The sequence below is a fragment of the Rhinolophus sinicus genome, linkage group LG04 (genome assembly GCF_036562045.2).
Source record: "Rhinolophus sinicus isolate RSC01 linkage group LG04, ASM3656204v1, whole genome shotgun sequence".
In the NCBI taxonomy this organism is placed as follows: Eukaryota; Metazoa; Chordata; class Mammalia; order Chiroptera; family Rhinolophidae; genus Rhinolophus; species Rhinolophus sinicus.
Window position 1 is genome coordinate 23,390,946 of NC_133754.1, and position 19,635 is coordinate 23,410,580.

Genomic DNA, 19,635 nt, shown 5'->3' on the forward strand with positions numbered 1-19,635 from the left:
GAACACAATTTGTGAAGCCCTTTTCCCCAAATTCGTCAAGTATCTTACCTCATCCATTCTACTGGCCTTAAAGTTTTCAGGAAATGCAAAGTAAGGCACAAAAAAACAAACAAACAAACAAAAATTTGGAATTCGGAGTTTTAGGATAATGCTAAATATACATCAGAAGCCCAGAAAAAGAAAATAGAGTTATTGAGTGATCTCAAGCAAGATTCCGTGAGGAAAATGGGAAGGTAAAAGGAAGTTAAGATTTGAAAGATTTAGCCCTGTAGCGTGCTTTGCTTTTATGAAACTGTTTAGAAGTACTTTATTATTCAGGCCACAGGAGCTGTCCTCAGGGCCCTCACTCACTCTGAAAGTAGAAGTCAGGCTACCAAGTAGGGGCACTTTATTTCATGCTGTGATTAGAACAGACCCAGTGGGCTCCTTTCACCCCAGATATCAACTGCCCAATCTATGACACTGCCTCCAATTCTACCTGCAGAGATTTACTGCTTTCAGTTTTAAAGCTTTAAGATCTTTTAAAGGCTGCCATTAAAATGCAAATACCCTTGGTGGTGGTAACACCCGAAAGCCATCAACTAACACCCTATTGAGGATTATTTTACAATTAGGGGAGATCAGAGTCTTGAGATATCTATGCAAAGAATGCAGCGAACTGGAAGGAAAGATTTGAAGGAAGTCAAGTCACTTACCCTTTTGCCTGAGAATAAGACTACTGGGAATCCCTCCTTGAAGTCAACTTCTTGTCTGAGGGGGAATTTAGAAGGCTTACTTATTAACAAGACTTTCCTCTTTCCTTTTCTGACCCACAGTCAGGTTAGGTCCCTTCCTATTTTACCGGGAGAGTCAGTCTTGATTACTAACTGCTACAGGGTTTGACTCCAGGGGAGACAAACTCACTGTTAGGTATTTTTTAAATATTTGAATTTCTTTGGACAGGGCTATAGGGAACTTCTAAGAGAACACGTGTAATGCCATAGCCAGAAGCACAGGTTGTATGCCTTGACGGTCTAGCTTTAAATACTGGCTCTACCAATTTACTAGAACCTTAATCAAGCTGCCTAACTTCTCTGAACATCTGATTAAATCAGAATTTTTTTTCTCTTTTTTTCTTTCCTTTTTTTCTTTATGTAGACCTGTTTGCTTTGTTAGAAATAAGTTATTCTTGGAAAGAAAAACAAAAACTTAACTGCAAAGTGGGAGTTAAACAATTAGCAAAAGCATTTCCTTTTGAAAGGATCAACTGCCTCAGTAGTAGCTACTTCCAGGCCTCCTTATCTGCAACAGTCACCCAGCTCTAAGCCAGAGGATCAGAACAGCTGAACTCTCCTAGCTCTAATCAAAGCAGAAGACCTCACTTAAAGAAATTATTACCCTTAATAGCTTGAATGAAATTAAATGTATTACTTTGGTAATTGTTTTTGCTAGCTTCACACATGAGCCATAGTGCAGCCCTAAGTATTTTCAACCATCTGCACTAAAAAGTGGAAAACAATGGCTCAGAGATGTCCAAATCCACACTTAACATCTCACTTGCTTAGGAATCCACCCAGACACACCCTTACCTGCAGTTTATTTATTTTTTTTGAGACAGATCACTGGAGAGACTTCTCTCTTTAATTTCCATCATTAATCTGTCTCATGCGAATTTGTTTCACTCCCACAACTGTATAATGTTTACCAACTCTTCTTAGCCCATTTATTGTGCTTGTTGAGGGTGAAGTCAAATCCAACTTAACAAAGCAAAAGTGACAAGAATTAATACGAAGCTAAGTGCATCAAAAGAGTTAAGAGGCATTAGAAATTTTAGAGGGAGGGATTTTTTTTTTTTCAATCCCCAACCTTGTACAGACATTATCTGCTAATTTCTTCAGCAGTTTTTGAGAAATTCAATTCAATTCTCTTCCTGAGAATTGGAGCAGAAAAACATGTACAATCCAGAAAGAGGCGGTGATGGTTATAAATTGGGAAATGTAAAAGTAGCTACCTAGCAGAAATTTTAGTTCCAAGTCCTACCTGCTTAAAGAAGGGTTCCATTCAATCATTTAATTCATCCATCCATCTATCTAAGAGAAAGGAGCTGCTGCTGTAAAATAAGAATTGGGCTAGACATTAGGGTTTCAAGAATAAAGACACACTCCCTTCTTTGAGAAGGAAGATAAAATTAAATAGCCTGTGGGTAATAGTGCAGAAGAAAAATACATGGTGGCAAGTGAGCATTGATTTTAGTCTTGGGACACAAACAGGCATTCAGGGGTGAAAGCAGCCTGCTCCATTAATCTACAAGAGTTCATTTGCCCTCTCCAATTCATTCACCCTAGGAAAACGCCAATTGTGTATTTATATTCTGCATAATTTTTCTAGTAAACTGCTTCTTCAAACGCTAGCCACGTTATATGAAAACTTAGACTGTGTATAGTCAACTATATAAACCACATATATATTCTAATCTCTAACTGGAAAGGTACCATTTACTTAATGATTTACATACATGCTTGAACATTGTGAAGTCATGAAGAGTGATGTTTATGAGGAGTTTAGGAGAAAATGCTTATGTTCTAAGTAAAGTGAAAAAGCAAAATACAAACCTGACAACATGGACATAAAACAGCACAAGAGTGACAGAGAAAATAAGTAAAGCAAGCAATCAAAGCACATGAAAAAAGATTGGAATGAAACATACTAAAATAGTAGAAGGGATTATCACTGGATGGAGAATCACATATTTTTTTCTACATCTGAAGATGTTAGTTTCTCTGACATAGCATGTATTACATATAAAATATAAAAACAAACTTTAAATATTAATTTGCTTAACACTTTGGTCATATTTTTCAGATAATTCATTGTAGACAAATGATAATCCTGGCTAATCTTAATCAGTACCCGAGGTTTATCTCTATAGAAGAAACCAGATATAATTTATCCACTGAATCTTGTTTTTTTTTTTTTTTTCCCATTTCAGTTCTAAGATATCTAATAAAAAGCAGAGGATCATATGTAAAAATATTGCCCTTGTGAGAACTATAAAATTAATCTAAAATATGAAAACTACAAAAAATATTATCTTCCAGATTAAATCAACCTCATGATATAGATCTATCAATTTATTATAAAAGAATGCAAAGGACCTCCTAAGATTAACCTATGTTTGTATTTCACCAAAAGAAGCACCTAATTTATAATCCTCAGTTGATAAATGAGTAGTTTCCCCTTAGAAAGATTTTGTTAATTTGTTGAATATTTTGTTTTTTATTTTTCTGAAAGGCAACAATATAAATAATCCAGGAAGTTTATGATTAGCATCATTTTCCTTTTGGGTGGAGTTTTTTTTCTACAGCTGGTAAAACTTTAAAGGATACATTACTTTTTTGCAATGATGACAAATGTGACCACTTTATCTCATATCCCGTATTTGTTTAGACCTTTTGTGTAGGTGTGTGGCTCAGCCATGTTTACTTCTCAGTACAAATCAATTACAAACTAATTCATCATAGAGATGAACTACTGAGTTTCATGGTGCAGGCATTTAAAATATCACCAGCTGAAACTTGGAAGCACGCTTAGACTACTGTCTCACAGGCACAAAACATACAACATTCCCTCAATTGCTTATATGGTAGGTATTCTGAAATAAATTGTGTGCCCCCAAAATGTATGTATTGAAGCCCTAATTCCAATGGGATGGCATTTGGAGACAAGGCCCTTGGGAGATAATTAGTTATAAGGGAAGACATATTGAAGCCCTCACGTGGGATTAGTGCCCTTATAATTAGAGACACTAGAGAGCTTGCTTGCTGTCTCTCTCAGCAATGTGAAGACACAGCAAGAAGGTGGCTGTTCACAGCCCGTGAAGAGAGCCACCTTGAGAAACTGACCACACTCAGACTTCCGGTTTCCTGAAGTAGGGAAAATAAATGTCTGTTGTTTAGGCCACTCAGTCTATGGTTTTATTATGGAAGGCTGAGCAGGACTAAGACAGCAGGCAATCTGGTACATTAACTAAACAAATGCGTATGCAAATACAAAAAAAAATTACAATTTCCTGTCAAAAAGAATTTCAAATAGACTTTTTGAAAAAGGTTCTGTGCTCATATTAATTTGGGAAATGTCCAGTTAAACCTATTAAACATACAGATGTTTTGTGGAAGAACGTTACAAATTCCCAAAGCTTTTCAATATTTTGATTTTGAGGAACAATTCAGCAGAGCTTTCACTACACTAATGTGTATTATAAATCTCTAAGAATGTGGTAAAATAGGCATTTACTATTTTATTTTATATTTATTTTACTGTTATTTCCAGGAAGTTTGTTTAAAGACTTGTGCTCTTAAGAAATAGTATGTTCTTCCTAACAGTATGATTATATTTGAATTATGGGAAACTCCTCATTTCTCAACATTACAAAATCTATGTATGTTTTGTGTAATACATAGGTCACATGAAAACTGTCACATGAGAATTGTTCTCTAGGGACCAGGAAAGCAGCAATTCATATATTTTGTAGAGTTGATATGAGTTTATAATTACTCAAGACACAAGGTTAACATGAATATACTGAAATCATCACTAACAAAAAATAGAAGATGAAATTAGCTATTCTGGTGAGGAAGAATTATTGTTTGACTTCAAAACTATCTAGACCTGCAGTTGTATAGGAAATTTAATAAAAACCTGTTTCAAAGGTCATTGACAAAAATATCTGAAGTCTCCAACTCAGTTGGGGCTATTAAATGCTCCAGAAGAAGGTACGCCAAAATAAGAGTTAAAACATTGGAATGTGACTAAGCTACTTTTAAGCATTTACTGATAAAGTGTTAACGACAGCCAAAAATACCAAAATGAGTCTTTGTTCAACAGGGTACATGCTTCAGATAATCTAGCCCCCAAAGTTTATGTATCCCTCTTCCAATTGTTAGAATCTCCACATTAAGAAGATTCTTTAAAATCCATGAAATATATTAGTTATATTAATCTTAGAATTAATATATTAATCTTCGTTTAGATTCTGTAACTTAGAGAATAGATATTTTGAGATTAATATTTATCAAATCAGGGGTCTTGATATATTCTAGCCTCAATCAGAATTACTCACTTTCATCAATGGTAGATGACACCATATAAAGTATATCCAGTGATTTCTCATAAATATGTATGCATATTTTATAACTCTTTTGTGGATTAAAAAGCAGTTTAATGCAATTTAAAGTTTTAATTAAAGAAATATAAAAGTTCAATACTATTTATTTTTACATTTCCGTAGCATACATTATATATCCACATGTATGGTATCTTTCTCAGAAAGAATACTGTTTATAAATTCCATTTAGTGACTAGAAAAAAAAAGTCATGTCTGCTTAGAGAGCTAAATATGTTCACTATTTAATCACTTCAAATTATTTCTTCTTCCAAGCCATGTATGAGTCTACCCACAACACACTTTTTTTTTTTTTTTACAATTATCTGCAAAGGCTAACTAAAATACCCACAACACACTTTTTTTTACAATTATCTGCAAAGGCTAACTAAAATACAAATCCTAAAATAATTAGAAACAATTGTAAAGGACTTTCTTAAAAGTTTTGGGAATAATACTTTATTGTCTTATTTCTCACAGTTCCTCTCACACCTCAAAAACATATTCTACAAAATTTAAATTTAATATTGAAAGATATTCCAACTAAGATGTAGGCTATCTAAACCAATCTTTTATACAAACTATCTTTTCTTCCTTAAAATGGCTAGTATCACACAGTCTAGCACATAATCATTTGCAAATAGTTTCATCGATCATATCTCATCTCTCCACAGTATCTCCTTACTTGTGACTTTGAGAAATATGTTAGACATGTAGTAGACACCGATTTGGGGTCAAATGTCTTTAGGACATGATGACTCATTTACCTACTTGGAATATATTTTTATTGTGATGTTTTATTTTAGGGGAATTAAAAAAGAATACTAGTTGGTGTTGGATAATCAATGTATAGACAAAAATCTGATTTTAGCTAATAACTAGTCCATCTCTTTCAATATTTTCCTTATTTTTATCCATAACAAAAATACTCATTAATGACTCAACTGAGTTTTATTTCATTTTTCTATAATTATGAATTATCTCCATGTTAGTCACAGTTGCTAGTATGTTTTTAATATACAAGATGCAAATATTTTGTGAAAAACTTATCACTAACCCCAACAACAAGGAGGGAAAAACAATAGTAAGTGTGCATCAAATCTTTATGCTCTTAGGCAATCATAATCATAAATTTCCAGTCAAGTAACTAAACCTACACATATATACAAAAACAGGTATAAGAATATTCACACACAAATCATAAAAACAGAAACAAGTTATGTTTGTATTAAACTATTGATCCTCAAAGGTGTAGTTTCAAATGAGGGTTAAAAAAATCTATTATATCAGAACTCAGAAAATCTTGTCTTCCTGCTTGCGAATGCAGAGGTAAGATGGCTAACTCAAACTGAAATGCATGTTTTCACCTTCCGCTGACAAGTTATTTGTTTGCTACCTCTGGAGAAAATGTACATAACTAATTTATTTGAGAAACCTGTTAGGAAAAAAAAAATGCATTCACTATCCCCCTACACTGTGTAACATATGGGGAGATGTCAAGAAATGTAGTCATGAAACACAGAGATTCAGATACCAACCCCAGAATTCAAACTCCTGACAACTTTTTGATACTCTCAGGAGAATTCTAGGCCTATGAACTAATGAAGGGATTATATTAAGACAGACAGAAAAAAAAAAAAAAGTACGCTGTTTCCAGCCTACAGAGGTTTAATAACATGCTTAATTCATTACCTGATGTAGATATTACATAAGCACCAAACATTGTTATTAATACGATTTACATTAATTGAATTCTATTTAATACTGTCTGAAAGTGTTTTCTTTAATGAATGGCTATTTAATACTAATGTTTGATATTATAAAAAAATGTGATATAAACTGCCTGAACCATGGAGTCGGAGAAAACATTGGAAAATGTTCTTTCAAGCTTGGGTAGACATTGTTTTATCATATGATTCTTTTCCCCTAAATATTGTACAGAGGCTGCATTTGAAATCCCAACTATTATGCAATTCTTATATTTCCTTATTAATTAATTTGTACACAAATCTAAACACTAAATACTAAATGTTTTGCCTAAATAGTGTTATTTGAATTGACCAACTAATAATACCTTACATTTAGAGCTGACATATTTATATGCACTGGGAATTCTTTTGAGTACTTTATGTATATTATTTCATTTAATTCAATCACTTTGTGAGATGGAAATATTATTATTTCCATTTTATAAATATGGAAACTGAGTCAGATGTGTTGAAATACAGTGTTACTACAAATAAAATATAGATTTTCTTATTCGTTTGTTCAAATGGAAGAATTGATTTTTGGTTCAGTCTGTGCCCAACATTATATTAAACTGAAGTCTAGGGGAGATAATAGCTATTACATTTCATTTTTTAAAAACAGATTGTAGAATTGCTTATTTCAGCCCATTTCTTTATGTATCTGTTACAGGATCCTCTGATATTTAACACTCTACCTCAGTCTCATGGTCAGAAAAATGGCTCTCAAAGTCCATGACTGCACATCTGGTTACTCATTCCAATGCATTCTTTCCTTCTAGAATTTTTAGAGCCCACAGACACCTGTGGGTGCAAAGACCAGTCCTAGATACCAGGACAGAACAATACAACCTTTTCTCCAAAAGGAAGCTTCTTATTGGTACTATATACAATTATTTACGACACTAAGACTCAAGGGATTTTTTTTTTTTAAGAAAAAGAGATAAAATCTTTGATAATATAAAGAGGGAAGCAGTATTTACAGCAGGTCCGGAGACATGAGTGTGATTTTTGACTGATGGCGATAAGGTGAAAAGAAGACACTAAAGGTTTCCAAATGACATGATCAAGGGCTCCCAGGCAGAAAAGTATGTGGAGTGTGGGAAAAGATGGGTGGGTTAAGGCCTTGATGAATGCACCATCTGCACAGAATTTGTAGGCCATCTTTGTAGATTTGATATGTTTCTTATGTGTTTTAAAGTTGCAGCATTATTGTAAAGCCTTTGAGATCAAAACCAAGGTTTGTTTGCTCGGAAGTTGTCCTTGACTTTCCAGTAGAGAGAGCTGTTAATTGTGTAAGTGCAGTAGTGTCGATTAACTCAACTGAAAGGGGTGGGTGATCTTGGTAACTGAAGATCGTATTGTAAAAAGCAAGGCAAATATTGAACGTCTAGAATAAGACTTTCAAGAAAGGCAGTGTATGACCTAATGTTACTTAGGTAGTGATATTATGTGAAGTATAATAGTTCACAATTTTATAGATTCCATACTTAGAAAGTGACATGTGAAGTACAATGGCTTGCAATTTTGTAGATTTTCATGAGATTAGAGTGAAAATCAAGTCAGTTGCTCTTGTCAAGACAGAGATTAGAAATCATCACATCTAATTATAACTGAATTTACTATGTGATTGTTATTATGTCAAACACTCTGACGTGCATTATATAATTTAATCTTCACAATAACTCTATCAGATATATATCTTTATACCCATTTTACAGATGAATGAAATAATTCCTGGAGAGAGAGAAAGTAACTTGAATAGGCTGCAGACTGATAAAATAGCAGAGCTGAGTGGAACCAGGTTGACTGAATCCAAGTCCACTCTGACTTGCAATGCTACTCATAAAAATGCTTCAGCCTGAAGAAATTTACATCAGAAGTAAATGGCTATATGTAGATGATTTTTGAAATTTAGTTTCAAGGCTGCATTTCTATTCTACTACTCTGAATATATTTATCATGTTGAAATATTCCCTATTTTGAAACATAATTTAATGTTCCTGCCTCTACACCTTTGCACGTGTTCTTGCTATTTCCTGGAATGCTTTTCAGTAAGATGTCTCCATGCCTCACCTTCTCTAATACCTTCCCAAACAACCTGACTATGGGTCCAGTTAATAGTTCTCTTCCTTCACCCTGATGCATTTTCAGCCTGAGCATTGTTTGGAAATACGAGCAAGGATTTTTTAATGTGTTTTGTTCACTGCTATATCCCCAGAATATAGCAACAGTGTCTTTCACAAAGTAAGGACTCAATGAATATTTATTAAATAAAAAAAAAAATGAATGAGTAGGTAAAGGAAGAAATGGATGCTCACTGCTGATCTATGGCCATCTGAATCTACATTGTCTTAGTAGCGATTTAAGTACCTGAGAGGCTGGGGCTATGACATGTCAGTGTTTTGTAAGGTGTCACTTTGATAATGATGATAAAGTGGAAGGCTGCCTGAGTTATTGCTTTCTTAGCATTATCCTACCTCTAACTGAATACTATGGATCTGTCTTAGCTCTTCAAAATGATGTGGTTTGAAAGAAAATACTCAATAAATTTTTAAACCAATGGCAAACTATGAAGTTTGAAATCATCAACCAAGGTATTCTATGCCCACATATGTACATTTTTAAACTTTGTTTAAAAATCTAGACACATGTACTTGGAAATTTAATTTGCATTTCCACAATAATATATGCTTTTCTAATCATTTGATTTAATCCACACATCTTGGTCATCAAAAATAAACCATTTTTCACTACATATGCATGGTTATACAAAGGGTGCCAAAAAATGTATACACATTTTAAAAAAGGAAAAAAACTATTAAAATTGTCATACTTAATATATACCAATAACAAAAGATGAATTAAGTGAAGTTTGACTTCTGCAATTACAAGAGGTGCTCAGAGTGGTTACCATCAGCATCCAGATACTTCTGATTACGGTGAACTATTGCTTGAGCAACATTGACCAAAGTGTCCACTTGTATACATTTTTTGGCACCCCTGATATATAAAAGTCCTAAAATATTGCATTTCATTCCATGGGAAGGCTATATTATTAAAATGGTGTCAGAACAATTTGGTAAGGTTTAGGCTTGCTTTTATGAAAATTAAGCTGAATTTTATTAAAGATCAAGCAAGACCTTCCTGTTTGAGTGAGAAATGGTAGTTAATCTTCCTACAGGATATAGATAATCTTAATGGAATTGAAACTCCATACCTTTTGCTGGTTCATTGATAGGATTTACTCTACCTGAGTGGATAGTATGTGATGAGTAGTTTATGAGCAAAGCTTCCTATTCTCTAAGGTATCTATCTGAACAAGAGGAACAGAGAATAAGAGAATTTTGTTATAGAAGAGAATTTGAATCAACCCAAGGAATTTCTCTTTTTTTCAGCATTCACACAAAACTCTTCATGAAGTTTGAAGAAATACTTGAAGGGAATTGCCAAAACTTATACCAGCTCTTGCAACTGAATTTTACAGTAAACTGTATAAAATTGCTGTAGTCTCACATTACGTCAAAATGTTAACTGAGTCTCTTTTTTAAAAAACAAGCAATAATCTAGATTGAAAACTTAAAAACATAGAACTACCTAGGCAATTTATTTTGCCTTGATTTACTTAAATTAATTTTCATCAAAAAATTTAAAAATGATGCTCTTTTTCTTATCTAGGTATATTTCTTGACTGAATATTGCTAAAAACATTTCATTTCATGATCTTAGTTTTAATTGCAACTTTTCTGTTATATTTTCTAGTTACTACTTGCCTGATCACCTAACTAGTGCATTCTGTGAAAAGCACACCACTTCCACATGTGTATGCACATACAAATACACACACATACACACATATACATATACACACAGTTTGGACATATGCTGGCATTCTCCATACATGTGGAAGTCAGTGGAAATGACAAATGGATGGAAAAAACGGGAAAAGAAAAGACAAAGAAAAAAACTGATCTCAGCAAAAACTGGGAGACATTCCTGCTGTTAAGAGAACAAGATCAGGAATAGATGGAACAGTCTTAATTTACATGGTAACATATTTAAGGAAATGTCATAGAGTAGGTTAGATAACTGGGATTACCAGGACTAGCCCTGTAAGCACAGATATACTAATATTCTAATATTGTAGAAAGGAAGATGTCTTTATCTTTTTGCCCCTCTGTGAAGCTAGAGTAAATAACACAAACTTTATATTTGAAAATAACAATGCAAGTTGATGTTTCCAGACTTTTCACAACCCTCCCCCATCTTAGCTTTTAATTGGTTAAGAGAACATCAAACTAAATTAATTTTTAATAGGTTAAAAGTAAATTCCATTACTTTTAACTTTAAATTAACTCAGTTAATTTAAAGGCGTCTAACTTTTAACTTTAACAAGTAAATTATTTTCTAGTAACTTTTCCTGAATTATAGATTAAAAAATATAAACTCTAGCACTTGACCTAAATCTAAAAATCAGACTTGCTAATAAATATTTAACTCCTTTCCTTGATCTTAAAGCATATAGTAGATATTCATAATATGCAGAACTGGATATATATATATTTCCATATATACATATATATATATATATGCAAAAAATGGGGTACACACAAAAGGCTACCATCTTACTTGCAAGACAGCAGTGTTATATGACAGAGACACAGATTTAAGTACATTTTTTTCATAAATGGTTGTATATATACAAATCTGTATGAAATTAGTAAATATGAATGCTTATTAAATTACTACATTATCAAGATATTTCTTAGGAAAGTATATATTTGAATCCGAGATTTAATAATTCAATCTGACAGCTGATAATTATTCCATTTATAATTGATGCATATAACTTTAGATGCAATTGTTTTCCCAAAATGATCATACTTTATTCACCATATAGTCCTCCCATAACACAATGAAGTATATCACTCTGTATCCTATTACAAAATATTTTCTATTTGATAACTTCTTGTTCAGATATATAAATGAAAATCACTTAAACATCAAATCATGGATTCCAGAAAAATCCAATATAAAAGGAAATGAGAAATTGTGATAGAATGAAAGGAGGATTGATACGAGGTAGTTAAGGGAGAAAGTAGGGTTTGGAGAAGAAATTTAAGATACACACTAGAAAAAATGAAGTAGAAATAAAAAGAGAGAAGGTTTCAGTGAGGTAGAAATATAAAAATAAAAAATCAGAAGGCATCCTGTGTTAAATGATAAAGTGTGGGTCGGGAAACAGAAAGGTATATAAAGTCAAACAAAGGAAGTATGAGGAAAACATCGATTTCCTAATGAGGAGTGAACATTCAACTCCATGCTGTCTCATGGTGTTTGAGTCCATAGTGTTTTTACACATGGGAGGCTAAACTCCTGGTTCACTGCTCTACTGCAATGTTGCAGGAATATTTAATATGTGATGATCTTGTATGATACCATTCCACAACCCAGCTCCTCTAGCTTCATAGCCACCATTGACACATAGGCAACCCCAAATTATACATAAACATGTGTGTGTACACACACATATGTGCATGTGTACACACACATGCACATGCTCCCAGGCACTCTGTGAGCAAACCTTGGTTTCTGCCAGTGGCCTTCTCCTTTTTATCCTCTTCCTTCTTATCAGAAGAATGCTTTTAATACAAATATAACTGAAGCTATGTAAAACCCATGTTCTTCCCATTCTAGTCTATGACACAATATTCTATTTTAAAAAATCAAATAAAGCACAAGGAATGTATGCTAAACTCAAATTATTCGCATGTAAAATAATTTTTAAAAATGTGCAATAAGTTCTTAATTTTAAAGGTCTCTAAATTGTACATAATTCTCAAATAAATTTCACTTTTATGATAGCAAATGAAAATGAAAAACATAGTGTATTTAAATCTACATTTCTTGTAAAATGGTTTTCAAAAGTTTTCCACCAATGACTTGTTTTCTTGATTAGCATAGGTACTATGAAACAGGGAAGAAAAACTTAATTCTCGGCTCATATAAACATCTACCTTCAACAGCTTAGCAAGCAAACATTAACAAATGCTTTGCATCCTATTTACTTACAACAGTTCTATAAAATAATACACCTCTAAAAGCAATTACTTTAAATTTATTTTTCCTCCACATTGAAGCAGAAAATATTGTCACGCAAAAGTTAGCATTGAACTTGTATAATAATAGAGATTTATTGAGACAAGGCACAATGCTGATTAAAAAAATAAAAACATCGAAATACACCCTAACATCTTTCCTGAAACACATGATAATAATTATCTTAGGAAAAGGTGGTGCTGACAAGAGCATAAATGATGCTTCCAAATGGAGAATTAATTTTATTTTAAAGGATTAAACCATAAATTACTTCTTTAAAGTTAGTGAGAAAAAAATAGATCCCTTATAAAGTCAATTTAATCAATTCACAAGAATTTTGCACAAGAGAAAAAAATTATTACACCATAACATTCCAAGATGATATATGAGAATCATATTAAAGAGACATGCCACTCTTATTCAGGAACTAATTTAGAATATATATGACTGGATTTTAAAATACCTGTGTAAAAATTTATATTATAACATGTTTATTGCCATCTTAACAGAGATTTTTTAAATAGTATTTGGATAGGTTTTCCTCACCTTTTAAAAATGTTTTCTTTTCCAAAGTTCACTTCTAGATAATTTTCTTACTTGTGTGGTATAATAATGTTAGCAGAGTCTAAGGATAGTAGGCCTTTTAATAAACTCATGTTGGCTAATCAAATGTTATTATTGTTCCCTCACTGCCTTCGCTCTGCTTTCTTGTAGGCAGTATGAATAAAATGCACTTCTTCAAGTGAAGAAGGATTTTCTGTGTGTGTGTGTGTGTGTGTGTGTGTGTGTGTGTGTGTGTGTGTGTTTCCTTTGATCTTGGCTATAAGACTCGCTGTGGCCAATGGAATGTGAGTAGATATGACATATGCCATAACCGAGTAGAAGTCTGATGCATCCTTGCATTGCTCTTTCCCTTCCTCAGCTTCTGCTCTCTTCCATGAGACCACACGGGACCCCAGTGGATACCAGTAAACCTGCCTGTGACCAGCAATCCCCAAGTAACGTGAGCTAGAAATAAATGTTTGTTTGTCATAAGCCCCTGAGATTTTGGAGTTGTTTGTTGCTGCATGTAAAGCTGACTGCCAGTAGCATCATAAATACCATAACTACTTGTTGTAACTACTTAAAATGTAAGAAGAGCATATGTAGGTCACAGTTCAATTGTTGATATATAATATATCAGAAGTAAACATACTTTTTGTGGACAGAAACCCAAAGCCTTCAATTCCTGTGAATAGGGCAAGGAATCTGCATAGGATTACTAATAGACTCCTGATTAGAGTATATCTGCATCTCCCAACTAAGTGTTGATTCATTCTAATAGGAGGGCAAGAGCAGGGAAAGTTGTATTTAAATGATGGTACAAATTATGTAGCATTTACATGTACTTAGGTATACTAAGGAACACTGAATGACCAAACACTGCAATTTGATTATTGAGAAATGATCCAAAATTATCTGTCCAAGTGTGGGGGGAAAAGGTTGGTATAGCCTTAAAATTAAGTTATTACAGTGTAACTTTTTTTTTAACGGAGTTCAAAGCAAAGTAATGAAAACTCACTTTTAATCTATTTAATGAAGACATTTAATCTCTTAAAATAAGGAATGGTGGAAATAAACAGGTTTACATAAAAATTAAAATATCTTCATTATAAATATATTTCTTTGGATCTAAAATCAATGTAGTGATTTCTGGAATAAAGTTTTACTAAGATAATGTTAATTTCCACTTACATTTGTATGATAATGTGGAAATGAGCACTAACCTATATTTATTAGAACGGACATAAAAGAAAAATCCATTGTGTTTGAAGATAATGGTGATTAAGGACAGGAATGGATCTTATAAAATAGCTATGAAGTATTCAGTGATTATTGTCAAGTTAAATTGTCATCAAGTCCTGGAGTTAGTTTTCCTCTACTAATAATATTGTCTGTGGAGATTTGACTTTTATTTATCCAATGTCTCCTGGTTGGAAATAAGAATAAGATCCAGGGCCAGAAATGAGAAAAGATTGGTTCTACAGCACTAATTACTGACCAGAATGCTATTGGCTACAAAACTAGGGATACTGAGGTTCATTTTAATGAACTATCATATTTGCAAGTAAGTATTTGTTTATAATGAGGAGATAGGGGTGACAAAAGTGTATAGAAAACCGCAGTTAAAGAACATTACAAAATCATCATTAAAATATCTTTAAATATCATTAAAAATGAATTTATTCAAAACACTTTTTCATGGATTTGAATTCTTCATTGAATTCACACAGTCTAACCGTACAAATGAATGCATAGGTGAATAGGTAATTTGTTAACTTCAAAAAAAAATTTCCTCTATGCCATCAATAGCTAAGACCAGGGAAAGTTATTTCTGCTGTTAAGTTGCCATCAGATCTGCCATCTGGACCTACCATTTCCATCCATAGATGAAATATCTTTTTTTTAGAATCAAGTGTGTATCACGTCTAATCTCTTGTCAGAATGCCATGAAGTCTCCATTATAAAAATCAGTAATTGTTACATAGTTCATAAAAATTTTGTAAGTGTGCTCTTCAGTTCATAGTCTCATATTTTCCTTTCCTTCATAGCCTACCCTTCAAAAACTAATCATGAATATATGCCTTTATTTTTTGTACCCTCATACAATATCTTATATTTATTTTTGTTTATTTTTTTGTTAGAAACAGCCCTTTTCCCCTCATAAACCAAGAAATTTAGTGATGATAACCTTCTCTTTGTAAATATCCCCTAGCTTTACCACCCAACTTCATATAAATATTCAGAGTATTTTCTAATGTAAATGCTACATATCTCAGAACAGAATCCAACATAGTTTCAGAGTTTAAAAGTGGGATTTTATTGTGTACATCTTCATAGAGCTTTTATAAAGAATCAGGAAAACAGAAAGGGGCAAAAAATAAAGAGTGCGTGTATTACCAATCCTGCTTAAATTTAGGAAGTTAATAATGACTAAAATCTATTGGAAAAAGTATTTGTATTTTTTAAAATGATGTGAATATGCATTTTTAAATAACAACCCCTTAATTAAAATCCTAAAATAGCATATTTGCAAATATTCAGATTTGAAATAATCAAAATTGAGATGTAATTCCCCAATTTACTTGCTATTTATTTTTTAGTATCTAAAATTGAGCAAAAAGATGTGATGTGATTACTTGGACATCTTCCGTACTCTTAACATGCATATAAATAAAATTAGTTTCTTCACAAATATGAACTGGATGTTTTCCTTATGATTTCACTGGCCAAAATATTTTTAAAACAGAAAATGCCATTTATTAACTGGCATATCTAATGATACTTATTTTTTAAATTTTTATTAAATTTATTGGGGTGACATTAGTTAGTAAAATTATATAGGTTTCAAGTATACAATTCTATAATATATCATCATATACTGCATTGTGTGTTCACCACCCAGAGACAGTTCTCCTTCCAACACCATATATTTGACCCCATTTACCCTCTTCTACCAACCCCCCTTCCCTCTTACCCTCTAGTAACCACTAAAATTGTTGTCTGTGTCTATGAGTTTTTGTTGTTTGTTTGTCTTATTCATTTGTCACTTTCAGTTTTATATTCCACATATGAATGAAGTCATATGGTTCTCAATTTTTTATTTCTGATTTATTTCACTTAGCATGATAATCTCAAAATCAATCCATGTTGTCACAAATGTCAGTATTTCATCTTCTTATGGCCAAGTAATATTCCATTGTATATATGTATATATGTGTATATACATATATGCACACATATATGTACGTAAGTACATACACATATATATACAAATTTATATGCATATGTATTTATATAGTATTTGTTTATGGTAATGATCTTCTGTCACAATTTTTTTTCAATTCATGGCTTTTATTTCGTCTTTAAAATATCACCAATAAATCTGAGGAAATCACTCAACATCTTGGCATTTCTGTAGCTGGGCAACTTAGATCTTATTCATCAGCCTGCTGAACTGTTCCTTTTTCAGAAACATAGATACCATCCAAAAATTGTCTGATATCCTTCTTTTTAACCTTCGTGACTTGTTGAATCAAAGCAGCTGAATTTGATAGAAATTTAATATCATTTCCTTCAAGAATTGACTCTTCTTTCTTGCCTTGAGAAACTGACCAAGCAACACACAACCTCATCCAAACCCTGTAGATGGATGTATTTTTCACCCAAGAAATTTTGGATTTCAATAAGAGAACCGTTTCTTGAATAATGACACTGATGAGGAAGTGAGCACACACAGACATCATCTTGTCACGGAAGCCCAATGTAACACCCTTGATCATGTTCTGTACATGACCACAGAGAGTGCAAACAGTAGCTAGTTCCTTTCTATTTCCCCACCATTTGTCAACCTGGAGCCTCTTCTTTTTCTTTCCAAGAGACTGAGTTCTACACTGATGTAATTGAAGTCCCCCCACAGGGTGCCTCTGGGGCCCTTCACGGTAACTGTGTAACAGTCCCTGCAGAGTGATGTCCACATTTTCTGGAATGTCCACAGTCTGATTGCTGAGAATGGTATTCATCCTCGCAGTAGCTGTGGCAAAGAGCTTCTGCCACATAATTTTATTCTAATTCTACTTTTTTCTACATATAATGTGTATTCTTACTTGAAGTATTACATGATGTTAAAATACATTCATTCTTGGGGCCAGCCCCGTGGCTCAGGCGGTTAGAGCGCTATGCTCCTAACTCTGAAGGCTGCCCATTTGATTCCCACATGGGCCAGTGGGCTCTCAACCACAAGGCTGCCCATTTGATTCCCACATGGGCCAGTGGGCTCTCAACCACAAGGTTGCCAGTTCAATTCCTCGAGTCCCGCAAGGGATGGTGGGCAGCGCCCCCTGCAACTAAGATTGAACATGGCACCTTGAACTGAGCTGCCACTGAGCTCCCGGATGGCTCAGTTGGTTGGAGTGCATCCTCTCAACCACAGTGCCAGTTCAATTCCTCGAGTCCCACAAGGGATGGTGGGCTGCCCCCCCTGCAACTAGCAATGGCAACTGGACCTGGAGCTGAGCAGCGCCCTCCACAGCTAAGACTGAAAGGACAGCAACTTGAAGCTGAATGGCACCCTCCACAGCTAAGATTGAAAGGACAACAACTTGACTTGGAAAAAAAAAAGTCCTGGAAGTACACACTGTTCCCCCAATAAAGTCCTCTTCCCCTCCCCCCCAAAACAAAATCTTAAAAAAAAAAAAATTTCATTCTTACGTTAGAATCAATGTAATACCACATATTCCAGAATTATTCTTTGCACTCTATTTCAAACTGATTCTCCCATTTGTAATGAATGTCCCTAAATACTAAGGGTTTGTTTTGACTATTAAAATTGTTCTAAGATCTTATTAAGAAACCATAATTTAAATTTCTACAAAAACTTTTATTTCCAAAATTATTTGATATTAAAATCTTAGAGAAGTATGCATTTGGATGCTTTTCCACAGATATCTTCACATTAAATACAGTTTTGTGAGCGTCTCTTCCTGTGAGGGCATTCACTAGGTTACAGAGCTTCTGAGAAGAAAAAGACATGATGTGTTCCTTCATGAAACTCACAAGCTCCTGGGGTGACAGGCACATACACACATAAGCAACAAAGATGATGTGGTAAAGAGCTGCATAACAAGGGTGCTAACCATGCCCTGGGAACATTTCTTGAGGAAGTATCAGCAGGGCACGCAAACTAGGCAGTTGTACAGGGCCTGTGCTTCGAAAGACTCTTGTGTTAGATGTAATGCTCTCCTGTCACCATCTTGAATTCTTATCATTTTTTTAAAGAAGTTCCCTCAAATTTTCATTTTGCTCTTGATCAATCCTAAATGTGAGCTTGTGTGTATGGCAGCCAAGGGGGAAACAGAGTAGCTCTAAGCTTCCCAGAATAATCTGTATTTGATTTGGGTCTGTAAGATAAATTGGAACCTGGAAAGAGAAGGGAAAATGAGGAGAGGCAAATCATTTAGAGAGAAGATGTAGATCAAAGGCATGGAATAAAATTTGCTTAGGAATAATAATTAGGCTGTTCTAGACAAGATGAAGTTAAAAGGGTAATTTGTGGTCAGATTTCCAAGGCCCTTCAAAGGCCTATTTAGAAAGTTAGATTTTATTTACACAAAAGTGATAACGATAAGCAATAAAGTGAAATGAAATGTAAGCTGGTGCTGTGCAAAGTTGAGAAGAAAGACTGGAGAGTGGGATCTTTTCTAGAAGATGATGGCAGAAATCGAGAGGCTATAGAGAGCAACGAAAGCGGGGATGAAAAGATGGGTGGGTGTGCAAACAAATATTCAAGGGTACACAGTGTTTTAAACATAAATCCCACTATCCGTCTTTTCTTCTTGAAAGAGAGCAAATAAAAGAATTTCAGGATGCCCGCTGAAATGTAAAAACGATAATATACTCAGAGAGTAATACAGATTCTTTTATTCAAAAGCACTAATTACATATAAATAAAAATGAGGCGAATGAAGCTTTAAAGTAAAGGACAAGCAATTTTCACTAAAACCAAAAATAAAAGAGTGAAAAACAAAACCCTGATCAAAGATCCATAAGCATACAAAATACAAAGTATACGTTCTGCATGTTTTATTCCTATACCTCTATCTATAGCACCAA

General features: G+C 33.6%; 1 protein-coding gene across 1 annotated transcript in view; it reads right to left on the reverse strand.

The window, feature by feature from the left end:
* Positions 1-19,635, reverse strand: part of DACH1 (dachshund family transcription factor 1) — a 397,595-nt gene that overhangs the window by 232,052 nt on the left and 145,908 nt on the right. The window lies entirely within an intron of this gene.